We start from the raw sequence: 14,735 nt of genomic DNA, 5'->3' as shown, positions 1-14,735 counted from the left end.
GGATATAATTGCAAGCCTTTGAGTTTTTTACTAATCTTGGCTGTTGATAATAGCATAATTGAAGACAATCAAATTGCTTTGTAAAAAGAGCATTCACTTAAAGGGCAACACATTGCACTTAACTGTAGTATTGAAGAATGCAAGCGGAAAACAGCCTTTAATTTTGCATTAAAAACAAGATCTGAAGAAAAACAGTGGTAGGGAACTACAGTGTTGCCAACTCTCATGACACTTGGTATTTTCCTTAAAGCTTCTGAGTACATGGGTTTCTCAGCTTTCATTTTAAAAATAGTGCTTTCTTGTCCTCTGGCTAAGAGGTTGCAGAAAGCTTGAGGTTATGTACAAAATATGTAAAGATTCCTAAGCTAGAAGTAAATAAAAGGCACCCACCTTTTTATTATTACTTTAAATGTCATGATTTTAAAGCTAATTCTGGTTGCTCAGTGGCTGGCTTTTTTTTTTCTGAACTCTGCAGGCTGCCAGCGCTCCTGCCTAATGGCAGTGTGTGTAAGTCAAGAACCACCTTTTTGTGTTCTGTGTTTGTGCAGCACCTGGGTCATCTTACAGTCTCTACGTCTTCCATGAATACCAGTAATTATAATGAATAAAACAAGTAATAACAATGACTATGATGCAGGGTATTTTTAAAGCAAAACAAACTACTTAATCAGAAGCATGAATACTAAAAGTGTTCAACGTGAAGAACTCCATCAAAAAAGTCCCACTGAGCTGAAAACAATGTTTCCATGGGTAAGACTTGCATGGATAAGGTGTTTCAAAAAGTAACTTTTTTGAAAAATCAGAAAAGGTTCTTTTCTCATTTTCTTTACCTTCTCTTTCTTAGTACATGAGCTTCATTTTTAGGTGGGGCTAAAATACGGTTTTGCCCAGTGAAAGCTTTAGTTTCCCCCAAAGGCTGAATGCTATTTTCCTTTAGCTAGTAACATTGTTAATGGCTTGCTTATCAAAGAAGAGCCTGTTTGGCTAATAGAAAGTGTCAAAAGTGGGTTTAATAACTATTTCGTAAAAATAGATACAAACTGAAGATAAAATCAGTAAAAGCTTTGGAATTTTTTTTTTTTACCATTTCAAAATTAGAACAGCTTCAACACTTTAAAAAATTTCACCCAAATGCATTTTCACGGTTTGATCAGTTGTAAGAACATGTGGGCAAAGAAATGCCTTAAAAGTATGGGGTAGATTCAGTGGATTTTCCTACTAAGAATGTTTTTATTTTATTTTAAATTTCCACTATCAGTTTCATCCAGATTTGTCTGAAAATAATTCGTCTCATGTTTTTATAACTAGCCCTTCCAGTAGGAGGAAAAAATAAGTTGGAGGGGTTTTTTTCCCCCCAATTTACTTTGTGAATATGATAGTATATTGTGTATATTCCCTTTCATTGTTTCCCCAGTATGGGCACTTAGGCAACTTCCCCTGTTTGTGTCGGTTTTCATACTTTAAAGAAGAATTGAGAAAATGCCCAAGCTGACTCACAAACCCTTGCAGATATAAGCCTCTACTGGCTTCGAATCACTTTTTCAAACTGGCCGGTGCCAAAGTTTTGAGCACTCTTCTCGTGGACCTGCGTTCCTTGCTGTGTTGGCTCCCCAGTGTCACTGAACTGAAGAGTCCCCACCTGGACCAGAAATCCAACTCCATCCCCACCACGGAGCCAGGAATCCCGGGAAGATCCTGGTATACCTGTTGGCTTCACTCACCGTGACTTTTTCACGTGGAGGCATCGCCAACGGGCCGCCTGCGAGGATGCTCCATCCCAGCCTCTTGCCCTTTCCCGCTCCGTTGGACGCGGATGCGGGCTGGCTCCTTCCTAGCAAAGCCCATGTCGTCGCTGTCTCCAGGCAGGGCAGACACCTCTCCTGTCTAATCTTTAGATTAGATATAGGGAAAAAAATTCTTTACTATGAGGGTGATAAGACCCCGGAACAGGTTGCCCGAAGGACTTGTGGTCGCCCCATCCTGGAATTGTCCCTCTCTCGTGATCAACGCGTGCTGATTTAAAACAATTTATGCAGGAGGCATCTCTGGCAGTTTCTAAGCATCTCCTTTGGGGTTATTTCCTTTGTATCTAGCTGGTTGTCAGTGCCATTTTAAAACATGTTTTCTCCTTTCCAATTTCTTACTTGACATGCTTATTCCAGAGGCAAGTTTTTATTATTTATTATTTCATTATTTAAATTTTTTATTATTTGATAAAACTAGAAAATTTGTTAATTTCATATAGAATGCAGAAATCTCTTTTGAGAGTAAAAATCTTTTTTTGGCCTTGCAGTTGTCAGAAATGTGTGGCTGCTGCTGCTTTTTACTTTGGAAAATCAGGAATTAAAACAAAGGATGTCAGAAAATTAGCTATTTGTTTATGCAGGACCTAGATTAAAACCAATTTTGTTTTGGGCTGCTATAGAAATTTCATTACCAGTTCTCTCTGGGCCACTCAGTTGCCATCACTACCAATAGACAAAGCATAAAGGAGGAAACGGAACGTTAAAAGATGAGTCCACTCACTTTATGCTCCATTAGAAACACATTAAATGACAAACAGCAACCATCATGTTTGCCAAATAATTAAAAAAAAAAAATTTAAACAAAACTGGCTTTCTTCAGGCTTCCTGAAGACTATACAGGCAGAATAGTAGCTTTAGAGTGGGACCTCACGAGGCTTTCCCTGGAGCTCCTCCTTCACCTGAAGGACAGCAAGTGTAGTATTCCTCCCGCAAAGGATGGAGTTGTTTCTCCTTTCCTTTGGTGAATCAGCAGGTGAAAATCGATTCGTGAACAAAGTTGTGTCTCTAAATATGGGGTTTTCCCTATTTTTCCTGCTCAAGCTCGTTTCCAAGCAAGACACCTACCTGAGGATGGAAACCAAGCCGGAGCAAGAGGGAATTGTCAGGAAGGTTGTTTGGGACTGGGACAGCCCGTACTGGCGAGAGAACAACGTAGAGTGGAGGAGATGGGGGAAAAAACACTGAGAGGAGAGGGCAGGGTGTGGAAATACAAATATCCCATTGCATGGGAATGCTGAACCCGGTAAAGCCCCTTTCTACCCAGCACTGCTGATCCCTCAGGAGGTGCCCACGTGGGAAGCTGGCTCTTGTTGATGTACCATTAACTTTTCTCCATGTAAACGGCAGCAAATCAAAATCACTTTTCTAAGTTCTCTACCTTTCTTCTGCCATTAGTCGACTCTGTGCAAGAGCTGCTCAGAAGTTTTGGATATGTACGTGCTGCAGTCACAGAATTACACACGGTGCCAAGCAGAGACTCCTGAGCTGGCCTGGAGCTTGCTAACTCGAGCAATAGGAACGGCCTGTGGCAATGCAGAGCCCAGCATGGGCTAATAAGATACCTGACAGCTAAATGGCTATCAGAACACCAGCTTGTTATTTTGAAACTAATTTCAGCACCTTTATAGTATAACACAGTCTTTTCTATGCCATCTTCCTTACAAGCATCTGATATGATTTCCCTCATACCACAGGTTAGTGGTATATCCTATCCTATCCTATCCTATCCTATCCTATCCTATCATACCATAGTGCTCCTTCTGGTTTTAAAAACAGGAGAATATGCACTGTACTTCAGCAGACATATAGTGCCCAAATATGGCAGGCCTGTCCTATTTTACATTTTAAGTTGTACGGTTTTCTTTGTTAGCTTTTACTGCTGGAAATGAGCTTTGGGCAACGCCTTTATCCATGGGGATATAGAGCCATCAAGTACTTGGCCTTAATGTTTTCACAGTTTGCTGTCCAGAGCTCTGTTATTGCACTGTTTCTCCAGCAAGGGGCATAGGAGATCTTCAGCTGAAGCCTGAAGCCACTTCATCGTGGCTTGCTGGGTTTTTGGCAAAGCTATTTCTTGAAGGCCAGAGAGTGCACGTTTCTGTGTGTTTCTGAGCCACCTAGAAGGACTGAATCAAACGGATGATCAGAAGAAGTTGGCAGGCTGCTCTCTGACGCTACCCCCATGCTATCGTTTACACCAGTTTGGGTCAAAGACTGGCAGATTTGGAGTAGATGTGAAAATAAAGTATTCCACTTTCATTACTGTTTATGCATTTACAGGCTTCCTGGGTACTTGGGGTGGCATAACGCATCCCATTTTGTAAGCATGTATCTTCAAGCACAATTTCACAGACGCTGGTACTGAAGGATGATATCTGTCCTCTCGCTTTCTGAGCAGCAAGCCGACCTCCGTAGCCCCAAAGCAGCTGCAATCCCTCTCAAAGCCGTGTCAGTGAATACTGTGAAAGCCTTGGACGTTCCCACTCTGAGCAACATTTCAAGGGAGGTTTGTTTCAGGTTTTCCCTTCTTCAGGTCCTTCCAGCTCCCCAGTGACACATTTGTGCTGGAAAACACCATCACCAAATCCAAGGACGCAGGCATGCGTTACCTGCTTGCTGGTTGCCTTCACGTGCACTGTCAACAGAGTATAGTGTGTATCGCTCAAATCTGGATGACGTTGCAGGGGTGATGGGGGAACTGCAAAAGGGCCAAGCATCTCTCTACCATGAGGTTAGAAGCACTGGGCTGGGTGGCAGAGGAAGGTACAGCCTCAGCCGCTGTGATGAGTTTGTTGGTATGGAGTTGGCATCGCTGAGTGAGGGCTCACCCAGGACCTGCAGGATAAACCAGAGCCAGGCTGCTAAACTTCTGCATTTCTGCTGCCAGCTGTGGTATCCGAGACATGGTGTAACCACCCAAATTCTGATCCACAGTACCATGTAAGAGCCTGTGCCGGGGAAAGCAGAAGGGTTCAGCCAACGGCAGAGCTGGCAGGTCTGCAGATGTGGCTGGTGCTATCACTTAACAGTTCCCAGGGTAAATCTCACCAGCCCTTTTCCAGGATGGGGGGAGATTTTCTGTTATGATGCTTTTTCATTTACCCTATTTGAACTTGGCTTCACCTGTCATTGGATGGAGAAGCTAAACCTGCTCTTTCCAATGCCTTGATCCTCTCTGGCTTTATACTACTGTCTCCCATCACAGCCACACTGTGAGATAACTTGGACCAACTGGCTGCTCCTCTGTAGTCCCAGAAAGGGCAACTTTCTGAGCAACTGCTGAGAGAGGAGAGGCTGTGCAAGCAATACTTATGGCAAGAGAATAAGGAGCATCCCGACTGACTGAGCTTCGGCTCCCCAGGGGTCAGACCGATTGCCACAGTTAAGTGGGACACATTTCTCACTCTACTGGAGGCTCTGAAATGGAGGGATTTGTATTGTTTACTGAGATTCGCGTGTTGGGCACCGGCGCTGCCTTAGGTTCAGTAACTGCTTGCATTTAATCTTTCCATCAAAAGCTGAGAAAGCTTTTTCCCTAGGCCTGTTTATCTCCCTGCCTGGAGAAGCTGATGTAATGGGTAGATAAGTCAGCCCTCATACCCAGGAGGGAGCAGGGAAACTGCATTCAAAGGAAAAAAACTATATTTGGAGCTTGACAAGAGCAAGTATCAAAAGAAATAGGAAGTGTTCACATACATGAAAGAGAGCAATGCATCTTCTCAGGCAGTGCCGCACAGACGCAGACACAGACACAGACACACATGATTTCCTTGCACCCCTCCCAGTGCTTAGGAAACTTGAGGTTTTCTCTTTTCTGTGCAAGTGCATTAGCATACCTCTACATGCAGCCTTTTCAAGTGTCCGTGTCTTCCTCTATTAGCAAAAGGTACTCACAGCGTCATGGAAAAATGGGGAAAGTACCATCTTCTTTCCCATGTCTCAGTGCATAACCTCTGCCTCTTCCGTGGCAGAATCCGTAGTAGCCATATGCTACCTATGAAACCTTGACAAGGAGAGGGGATGGTCACTATGGATTCAAGCCAAACAGTGGGGTAGAGGCAGGCAAGGGTTAATCTCACCTGTTTGGAGATTCAGGCTAGGGAGTGAAACCAAGGGTAACCTATTTACCTGTATTTATCTCTGGTTTAACCAGTGGGCCCAGGTCCAGACATTCTGGTTTATGAGGGAACGTGCAAGGTCAGATACCCGTGAGAAGGGTGGCTGGGAGAAGAAAAGGGTCACATGGAAGGGTAAAGACCCCCAACTGGTTTGAGAAGCGGCCAGTCTCAAAAACCAGAGGAAGTCTTAATGCTGAAAAAAGATGCGACACCAAATTTCTGCCAGTCCCCAGAGGTTCTTGTGCATGGATGGGCTGCTCTCCAGCCAGCACCGACTCTGCACATTGATGTGGGCTGCTTGGACTTTGCTTGGTAATAGAGAACCAAAATCTCAACTTGTCACCGTGTCCATGTCCTTCCCAGGACACAGACCGCTTCTCCCACTGGCTCAGATCATGCAATGCCTAAAAAGATCCGCCTTCTTCAGATTCATCTCAGGAACCTCTTGAAACAAGGAGAGCTTTTTTGAAGAGCAGGTCCAGCAGAAAAATTGCCGGCTTTTCAGCTGCCCACCTTTCCCAGTATTGTGGGTCTGGCCAGTATCTTGCACAAACACATGCAGAATTACCCAGCAAGGGCACCTGCTTGTGTATCAAGGACCACACTTTCCCTCTGGTCGTACCAGCTCTCTGGCAGCCCATTGTAATTGCACTGTCTGTGTACATGCTCCCACTCTGCTGATCAGAAATACTGTTTTCCAGAGGGCAGACTTTTCTCTGCCAGTGTAACCAAAACTTACCTGTGTAAATATGCAGACTTGTTCATTATTTACCAGCCTCCAGGCAGTGGGAGCTGAGAAGTTTGCAGGCCAAATTTAGGTTCCCTTCTGGATTGCTGCTGGAGTAAGGGAGAGCAGCAGGTCAGGAATGCACCTCTACAAAACCTCTTGAGATAGTGGTCGTCACGTTGACCATTCCTGGTTGGTGAAAATGCTTTGAGGTCTATTAGTTAGCCTGCAATGCAAGAAATACCAGTCCCAGTGATTCGGTATAATTTAGCCAGTTTAGCCATGGGCACTCTTCCAGCACAAAAGTGCATTTACGATTCTCCCTCCTCCAGATGGCTTCAGACACAAAGACAATGTCATGGTATCTGTAATCTCTCTTCTGTACCCTCCGCTGTGCAGTAACAACCCAGCCCTGTGCGCCTCTGCCTCCTCCTCATATCCCTCTCCCCAGCACTGGGCTGGTGGCTTAGGGGATGGGCTTGGGGACAGTGTCCTTCTCCCCCTCCCTCTCCCTCTTCCTCTCCCTCTGCCCTTGCTGTCCCATTTATACTTTAAAAGTGCTAATGGAACAACAGCTCCCTTACTGTTTGCAGGCAATTCCCCGTTTTCCCAAATTTTGTTAAAAATTGACATTAACTATCCAGAGAGGTCTTCAGAGAACTTTTAGAAACCTTTTGAGCATTATCTAGATGTCCTGATTTAGAAATATTTATCTCTAGAAAAGGATATTCAACAACTTTTGTTGTTAATGTAGAATAGAATAGAATAATGCATTAATCTCAAGGGATACTAATATGCCACCTAGTTTCTTTCAGAATGCAGAAGATTAATATTTGTTAGCTACTCCTGGTTTTTTTTTCTGTAGGAATATTAGATATATCATTAACTTCATCTGATAAAAAATTTATAACAATTTTAGGATTTCTTTCGTTCTCAGAACATTTTTATCTACATTATCTGTCTCGATAGTGTTGAGTCACAGATTTTTCACTGCCTCTTCCAGCTCCCTTTAGAGCCTCGTCTTCCATTTTTTATGTATTTGCACAGGTACTCACAGACTCCCTATATAGGTATTACTGAAATTGTCTGTCTGTAGAGCTCCCCTCTGTCAGGATTTTCTTAAGGGAACAAATATTTTTTAGTTGCTGTAAAGCTATGGTAACTTTTGTAATATCTAGGGAAGGCGTGCTCTTTTCTCGAACTGACACTTTTCCCTTGCTCATAGTTCGTTCCTCATAATTACTTTATCTTGGAGGCATCACCTGTTTCTAAATTATTGGGAAAGGACTCTAGTCTGTACGCCCATTACAGATTTAACCTGGTTCTGATCACGTACAACTTGGCGGCCCCTAAACTTCCATCTCCTCAGCTAAATTAACCCGTGCTTCCCTCAGAACAAGGCTCCCCATTTCAGGGATGCGGAGAGCGCAGGGTGCCTGGCCAGAGCCCACCGTGTTCACCTCCAACCGTGCGGGTTTAAAGCCTGATGCAGAAGCAAGGGCAGCATTTGGGGACAAGTGACGCAGGGTGAGGAGTGATTCTTTAACACTTGGTGTCACGGGGATGGTCGAGTCCTTGACACTCATTGCATATGCTGCTTCTTGCAGCCGGCAGCTGCAGGCAGGCAGCGCTTTTACTCTTTGCAGGTGGAGGAATGAGTCACAGACAAAGTGATGTGGCCAAAATCACAGAGGAAATCTGCAGCAAGATTTTTTTTTTCCCATTTCAGCTGAGTCCCCAGTCTTGGGCTGCATAAACATCCTCCCTAATGTGGCACGTGTGAGCACATATCCGTACAAGCGTGTACCCACCACTGCCCATGCTCCAGGGGATCCAGAAATGCGCAACTACATTGCAAGCCTCACGTTCCAGCAATTATGTAAAATTCTCTTTCACTCCGATGGGAAAAGGATCTGTGCTTTCTCCTCCTGTCACTACGAAGCCTAGTGAATACGATGAAGTCCTGAGTGGCTGGTTGTGTTGCAGCACTAAAATGTGGGATGATTATTATCTTGGGAAGAGAGGAGGAGGCCTAAAGAAGGTGTCTGAATTATTCAGCTTTCTATAATGGAAAGAGAGACATTCTTTTTCTGCTTCACAGTCACCTGGAATTACGATGAGATTAAAATGGAAATAAATTTTGGCCTTTACAGTTCCCTGTTCTTTGAGAAACAGAGGCATGGATATGCTGTGTGAAGGAGCTTCCTAATATAGGACCCAAACTAGCATTTGTTATACTCAAGGATGGTTTAGCTTCCTGCCTGTAGTCTGCAAGCACGTGGAATTCCATGGTCTGCTCCTGTGGGACCCTTGAAAAGAAGCAAAGGAAAACTAAATCAAGGCAGCGCCTAAATTCTCTGTGCAGCTCTCTGCCCTGGCAACTGAAGATATTTAGGGTCCACAGATCATGACTGGTGGAAAAGCGCGAAACACTGTGTGGAGGACACTGAAAAAATGGTCCTGTCTTTGAGGATTTAAAGAACCGTAAGGTGGAGCCAGTCTGCAGGGAGGTACCGTTTCCTTTTCGGGAACGGAGGGGAAGGTTATCTTTGATGTGATCCACTTTCATGAACAGTAAAGGGATTTAGAAGCAGTTTCGCCCTGCTCCTACTGAGCAAAACTCTTGCAGAAGGTGGAAGAAAGGGGAGGCATTTATTGCTGCCAGTGGCCTGGAGACTAATAGAGGAGGATGGGGCTCTAGCGGGAAGCAACTCATAAAAATACCCGCAGCAGTAACAGCAATGCCTTTTACCCCCGTCCTGAGCAGTTTTCAGCCTGAAGAAACTCAGAGTCATTTGCTGAGCTGGGCTGAGCTGTAAGAGCATCGCTGCCACGGTCAGGCGGTCGGACTGACTTCAGCGGGACTGCTCATCAGAAGGGGAAGGCTGCCAGAACAAAGCCTCGGCGTCCCGAAGGGAAAGTAAGAGATACACCAGCGCTATTTCATCCTCTGCAGCTGGAGCACATCACAGGGGCCGGCCAACAATACCCGACAGAGATTCAGAGCGGAGCATGAGTTAGATCTCACACGTGGCTGACAGGAGAAGTGGAAGCAAAATGTGGTTTCTTGATCTGGAATTCTCGGCGGACAATTAATTCTTGTGGGAAATATAACAAGCCCTTTGATGATTCGCTGTTCCAGATCTTTCTTGTGATATTCAAAGCAGTCCAGGGGATTCACCCACACAGCTACTGTTAAAACTGCTGCATGAGACACGACCACGTTCCTAGGTTGCTTTGAAGCTTTTAGGCCTTGATTCATCCAAAAAATAAAACTCCCTGGTTGGGCAGCTGGCAGTGAGAAGGTGCTGCAGGAGGATGGCTGCCGGCAGCGCTCCTCGCTGCACTTGGGGGCAACTCATCAAAACACCAATTCCACCTCCCTCCGCCGCGCCGGCGAGACGTGACCGGCTCTGCGCCCGGTAGCATCCGAGACCAAAGTGCGGTGTCGGTACCGGCGGTGGAGAGATGCGACCCGGTGTCAGCACCTCGGCTTTGTCCCTGCAGGGTTGACCGGAGCGAAGATGCTGACCCCTCGGATGGGTGACGGACCCCGTCTGTGGGGGTGCCTGTGTGTGTGCCCACCGCCGGTGGCCTCTCCTCTGCATCTCAGATGCCTCCAGGAGCTCCGTTTCTTTGTTTTCTTCTCTCCCTTCCAGCAGGAATGTGCCGTTTTTCCTTGCTGCTCTCTTAATATTTCCCTGATCATGTCTGCATCGCAGCATCCTTAGGAGCCTCTAGACTCTACAAGCCGCAGGGTTCATTTAAGTCATTTTAACAGGGGTAATTAAGAGGCAGTGCTTCATGGGGAGCAACACACACCTTCCTCAAGCTGCAGGGAGGCTCTGGGCTCCTTCTGCCCAAAGCAGCAACTGCCTGTGTGTGTTGTGAGTGTTAAGACGGTGGCAGAGGAGTTATATATCTGCAGGATCTCATGGTATTGAATAGATCACACACAGGCAAACAGAGCACCCTCTGGTCCACAAAGGATTTCTTTCCCGGCTAACGCCCTTTGCTCATAAACCCTTCAATCACTGGGTTTATCAGTTACGTGTCACATCGATCCAGCAGCCAACAGCAGTCCCATTGCCTCGGTCCCAGCGTGGGAAGGGCTGAGAAGTGTCTGTTCAGAGCCTCCTCCTCGGACTTGCCCACATTAAACCCTCTGGACAGAGGCCACGCTGGTGCGAGGGAAGGGAGAAGGAGGGCTGCTGCCTCAATACCAAGACACGTGGCACCAGAAGGATGCTGGCAACCTAGACTCAGCCTAGAGAGCAGCTGCAAAGTGTTTCAGGGATGGATATAGGAGGTGAGATGAAGAGAGGCCAAGTTACAACACTTGGGTAAGCTACGGCTGAAGCACCAGTACGGCATCCATCAGCCTACAGGACAGCAGGGGAGGAGGGGGAGCAGCTAGCTGAATTGAAGAGGAACCTCCATCTGGAAACGACAACACTAAAGCAGGGAAGATTTAGGAACATATGGACGCTGGATGTGTGGTTGTGAGACAGTATCACAGGGATAAGGTGGGAAGCCAAATTTCAAGTAAGACTTGAAAAAGCGTCAGAAAAAATGAGCTGGAAGAGATAATCTCCCCCCCCCGGCTTTTCTCAGGGAAATGGCCCAGAAGGGACCTACTAGGGCTGTTTCATTTTCACTCCCCGACAAAGGGAGATTGTATGCTGATGCAGTAGGTTTCCTCTGGGGAAGCTAGACGGAGGTTTTTCCAATCCCAGCCAACACTTAAAATATAATGGATATTATTCCTCCAAACCTCAGAGGTCCCAGGCAGCCCCTGACTGCCCTACCATCAGGATCTGAATGCAGAGGAGGTCCCCAGGACAGGCTAGGACTTCGGAAAGAACATATCCTCCAACCCACGCTCACAATCTCATCGGCCTTGGGTACCCTTAGGGACTGCTCGCCAGTGCCCTTGCCCCCCTTGCCTCCCACTGCAGCTCCCAGGGGAGAGAATTTGCGAGGCGCCGTCTCTGCCCTGCCTCGCGTTTCCTTTTTGAAGTCAATCGGTTTTCCCCTAAGATCACGGGTGGGGGCAGTGGCATTTTACCATGCAGTGATTTCAGAAACAGATGTATATGTTTTTAGCATCAGGCAGATAACCAAAATAAATCAAGCTCTGACAAGTTTGTCATTATATATTCATCTAGCAGCACTTAATAGCCACCGCAAGATGTGTCTTTGTATCTAACAGCTCTCTGCTCGAGGCTCCCTCTCTTCCATGTGCTCTTGCAGCTGCTCCAGCACCTTCAGTGTCTGCACAATGTCTCCCTGGGGAAAAAGAAGAAGGCATGGGTGTGTGGGTGACAGAAGGGGGTTGGGGCAAGCACCCTTCTTCAGGGATGCCACTTGTCCTCCCTCTGCAAGTGCCAGCACCTCTGGGCAGAGACAAAATAAAGCTTGCCTTCATAGCTGCTGGGCAAGGGCAAAACAGCTTCTTCAGAGCCAGCACCGTTCCAAAGCAACATCTCACCAAAGGGTGAGGGGGCTATAAATACAGCTGGCAGCACTTGGTAGTCTTGTCTGGATGACACTTTTTTTTTTTTTTCTGTAGCGTTTTAGGCTTAGTAAACAAATAGAAGACAATTAAAAAATAAGTCAGTCTTTAGTAAAAATGCAAAGTACATATGTGAGGAGAAGGGAAGAAGAAAAAGAGGTTTATGTTCTGCTCTGTTTCACTCTGAGCAGTTATAATTACTCTGCTAATTTTCCTCACGGTACCGGCCAGACCTAACACGCTATTCTGGCCCTTAACCCAGCGTCCTGCCACTGTTGCCTGCAGGAACAGCTGTAGGAAACAGGCTAGCGGGAACGGGGTTTTTGCCCCATGGACATCTATAGCCGGCTGTCTTCTTTCCTGGTCCCTAAGGGCCACGCGGCGGTAACTCAGCAAAGCCAGCCAGCGGTGGCATCCCCCAAAAGAGGGTGAGCAAACCCTTGAATTCAATCCCTTGGCTGGAAGGGTAGCGCTGGACATCTCGGCACTGAGCTCGGCCCTCGTTTCCGTTTGAAAGAAGGGTGAGCATCCGCAGTGGAAGAAACGGAGGATGCCCAAGAGACAGAGGAGGTGCGAAAGGAGGTGTCTCACCGCTCGGTGCTTTGAGGTGGGAAGGTGCACGGTTCCTCCGCATCCCCATCCCTAGAGGAGGTGCGTGCAGCAATGCTTGGACCGCTGTCCTGGAGGGCAGGACCGCTCCTCCTCGCCCACCGGGGCTGCAGAAGATCGCTGGGAGAGGCTCTCGTCCCTCGGGGGAGCCAGGCTTACTCCCCCCGCACAGTGGCACCGACAGACTGCGGTGTAAGGGGGTGAGCTGGGAACTGGGACAAGAGAACAGAGCCGGGCCGCGGGTTGTTGTGAGAGCAGAAGTAAGTTACAGGCGAGGTGGGTGAAGCGTGAAGACTCCTCCTGCAGCTTGGCCTTCTTTTGGTGTCTTCAGGGGTAGCCGATGCTCTTTTTGCCTGTTATTAAAAAAATATTGCTATGGGGAATTCTGCGGCCTCTCCTTAGAGGCAAAGCTGCTGAAGCAGAGCTGGGAGCTAATGACATACGGGAGGAAACCCCATCCTGCTCCAGGGGCCTTCCTCCCCCCAGCAGGGTCCAGATCCCCATGGGCTGCTGATGTTCCCCGGGGGCAGACCACCCCTTTCCCTGGTTCCCACCTCCCTGTAGCCTACACTGAGTCCTGAAAACCCCTGACTGCTGAAAAATGACATTTGAAGGGCAGCAAACTCAGCTCCCCTGCCCCCATCACGTCTGCTTTCCTACACAGAAATTTCCTATACTGCACATGGACCACTGCATGTATACATGGGCCACGGCTCCTACGGCTCACTGGCTTCTTCCCTGCGTGTTCACACACACACACATGCACGCACACAGAGAACAGGTCACAAATTTCTCTTAAAAACCCCGTGAAAGAAATTTACTTTCAGCTGGAAAGTTCCTAGACTTAGTTTGCAGAAAGTGCAAACATCTCCATGCAGTAGTGGTGGCGAGGAAAACTCCAAACCCCTGCTTTCCACCCAAACCCCACTGAGTCAAATGTGGACTCCTCAGAAAAAACCCTAAAAAAACCCACCAAAACCCCCAAAGCCCGAGAATTCTATCTTTGAACATAATGTGCTGAAAATATATAGCAACTCTTGGAGAACTGCTATATCTAGCATGAGTTATTACTTGCCTGGAAGTTGATGCCAGAGGCATGAGATTCAATATTCACCTTCTGCTAGTCATTATTCTCCAGTTTAAACATTTCAAGCATACAATCAGCGAGGCAAAAAAACGCCTACTGACCAGTTACACATCCGCAGTCACGAACAGTGATGTATGGGAGCAAAACAATCTGAAAAGAAATGATGGGCTGGAAATCGTTCAGCCAAACACTTACGCAGAGTGCTGTTATTCTCAGAAATGAGAATAGGGCTGAACTGGAAGAAGTGCCATATCCAACTTTCACATGTTTTAACCATCTGTTTTTGGGTAAAAGCATAGAAGCACAGACCTGCATCAGACATTAGGGGCTTGTCTGCTCTGATGGATGATACCTCTTGTATTTATCTGTTTGCAGTTTATTACAGCTTGCGTGCTCTGTGGCTGGGCGAGTGCCCGTTCCCTTGTGCTGGTAATTGCATTCTGGGTCCAACTGGGATTTCTGGGTGGAGGGAGAAATCGCACTGACCAAGAGAGAACCTGAGTTTGCAGAAGTGAGAGAAGGTATGGGTGTGCAGGGGTGAGGAGGAGGAGGGTGGGAGGAAAAGGAGCTTCAGCAGAGAGGCAGGGAGCTGCGTGGGTCTTCCTTGAAGACTATAAGGAACTGGTGTGGAGTTTGTTGCTACTTGTGGCTACTTGGACCTTTACCAAGCCTCTTTCTCTCTTTGCATTTCTGTTTCCAGTCTGTGTCAGCACTGGTTATTTTTACCTCCAGCACTGCAGAGCGGTGGGGCCGATGCGATGGGTGAAGGTTTGTGAGACGCTCTGAATCCTTCCCGAGAACTCTGTGAAGGTGATGCTCAAGCCGCTGGGGTGCTGGCTGGCTGGCCGCTGGTCTTTCCACAGTCCCCCGCTGT

Source organism: Buteo buteo, chromosome 6, assembly GCF_964188355.1.
Source record: "Buteo buteo chromosome 6, bButBut1.hap1.1, whole genome shotgun sequence".
NCBI lineage: Eukaryota > Metazoa > Chordata > Aves > Accipitriformes > Accipitridae > Buteo > Buteo buteo.
This window is presented reverse-complemented; position numbering follows the sequence as displayed.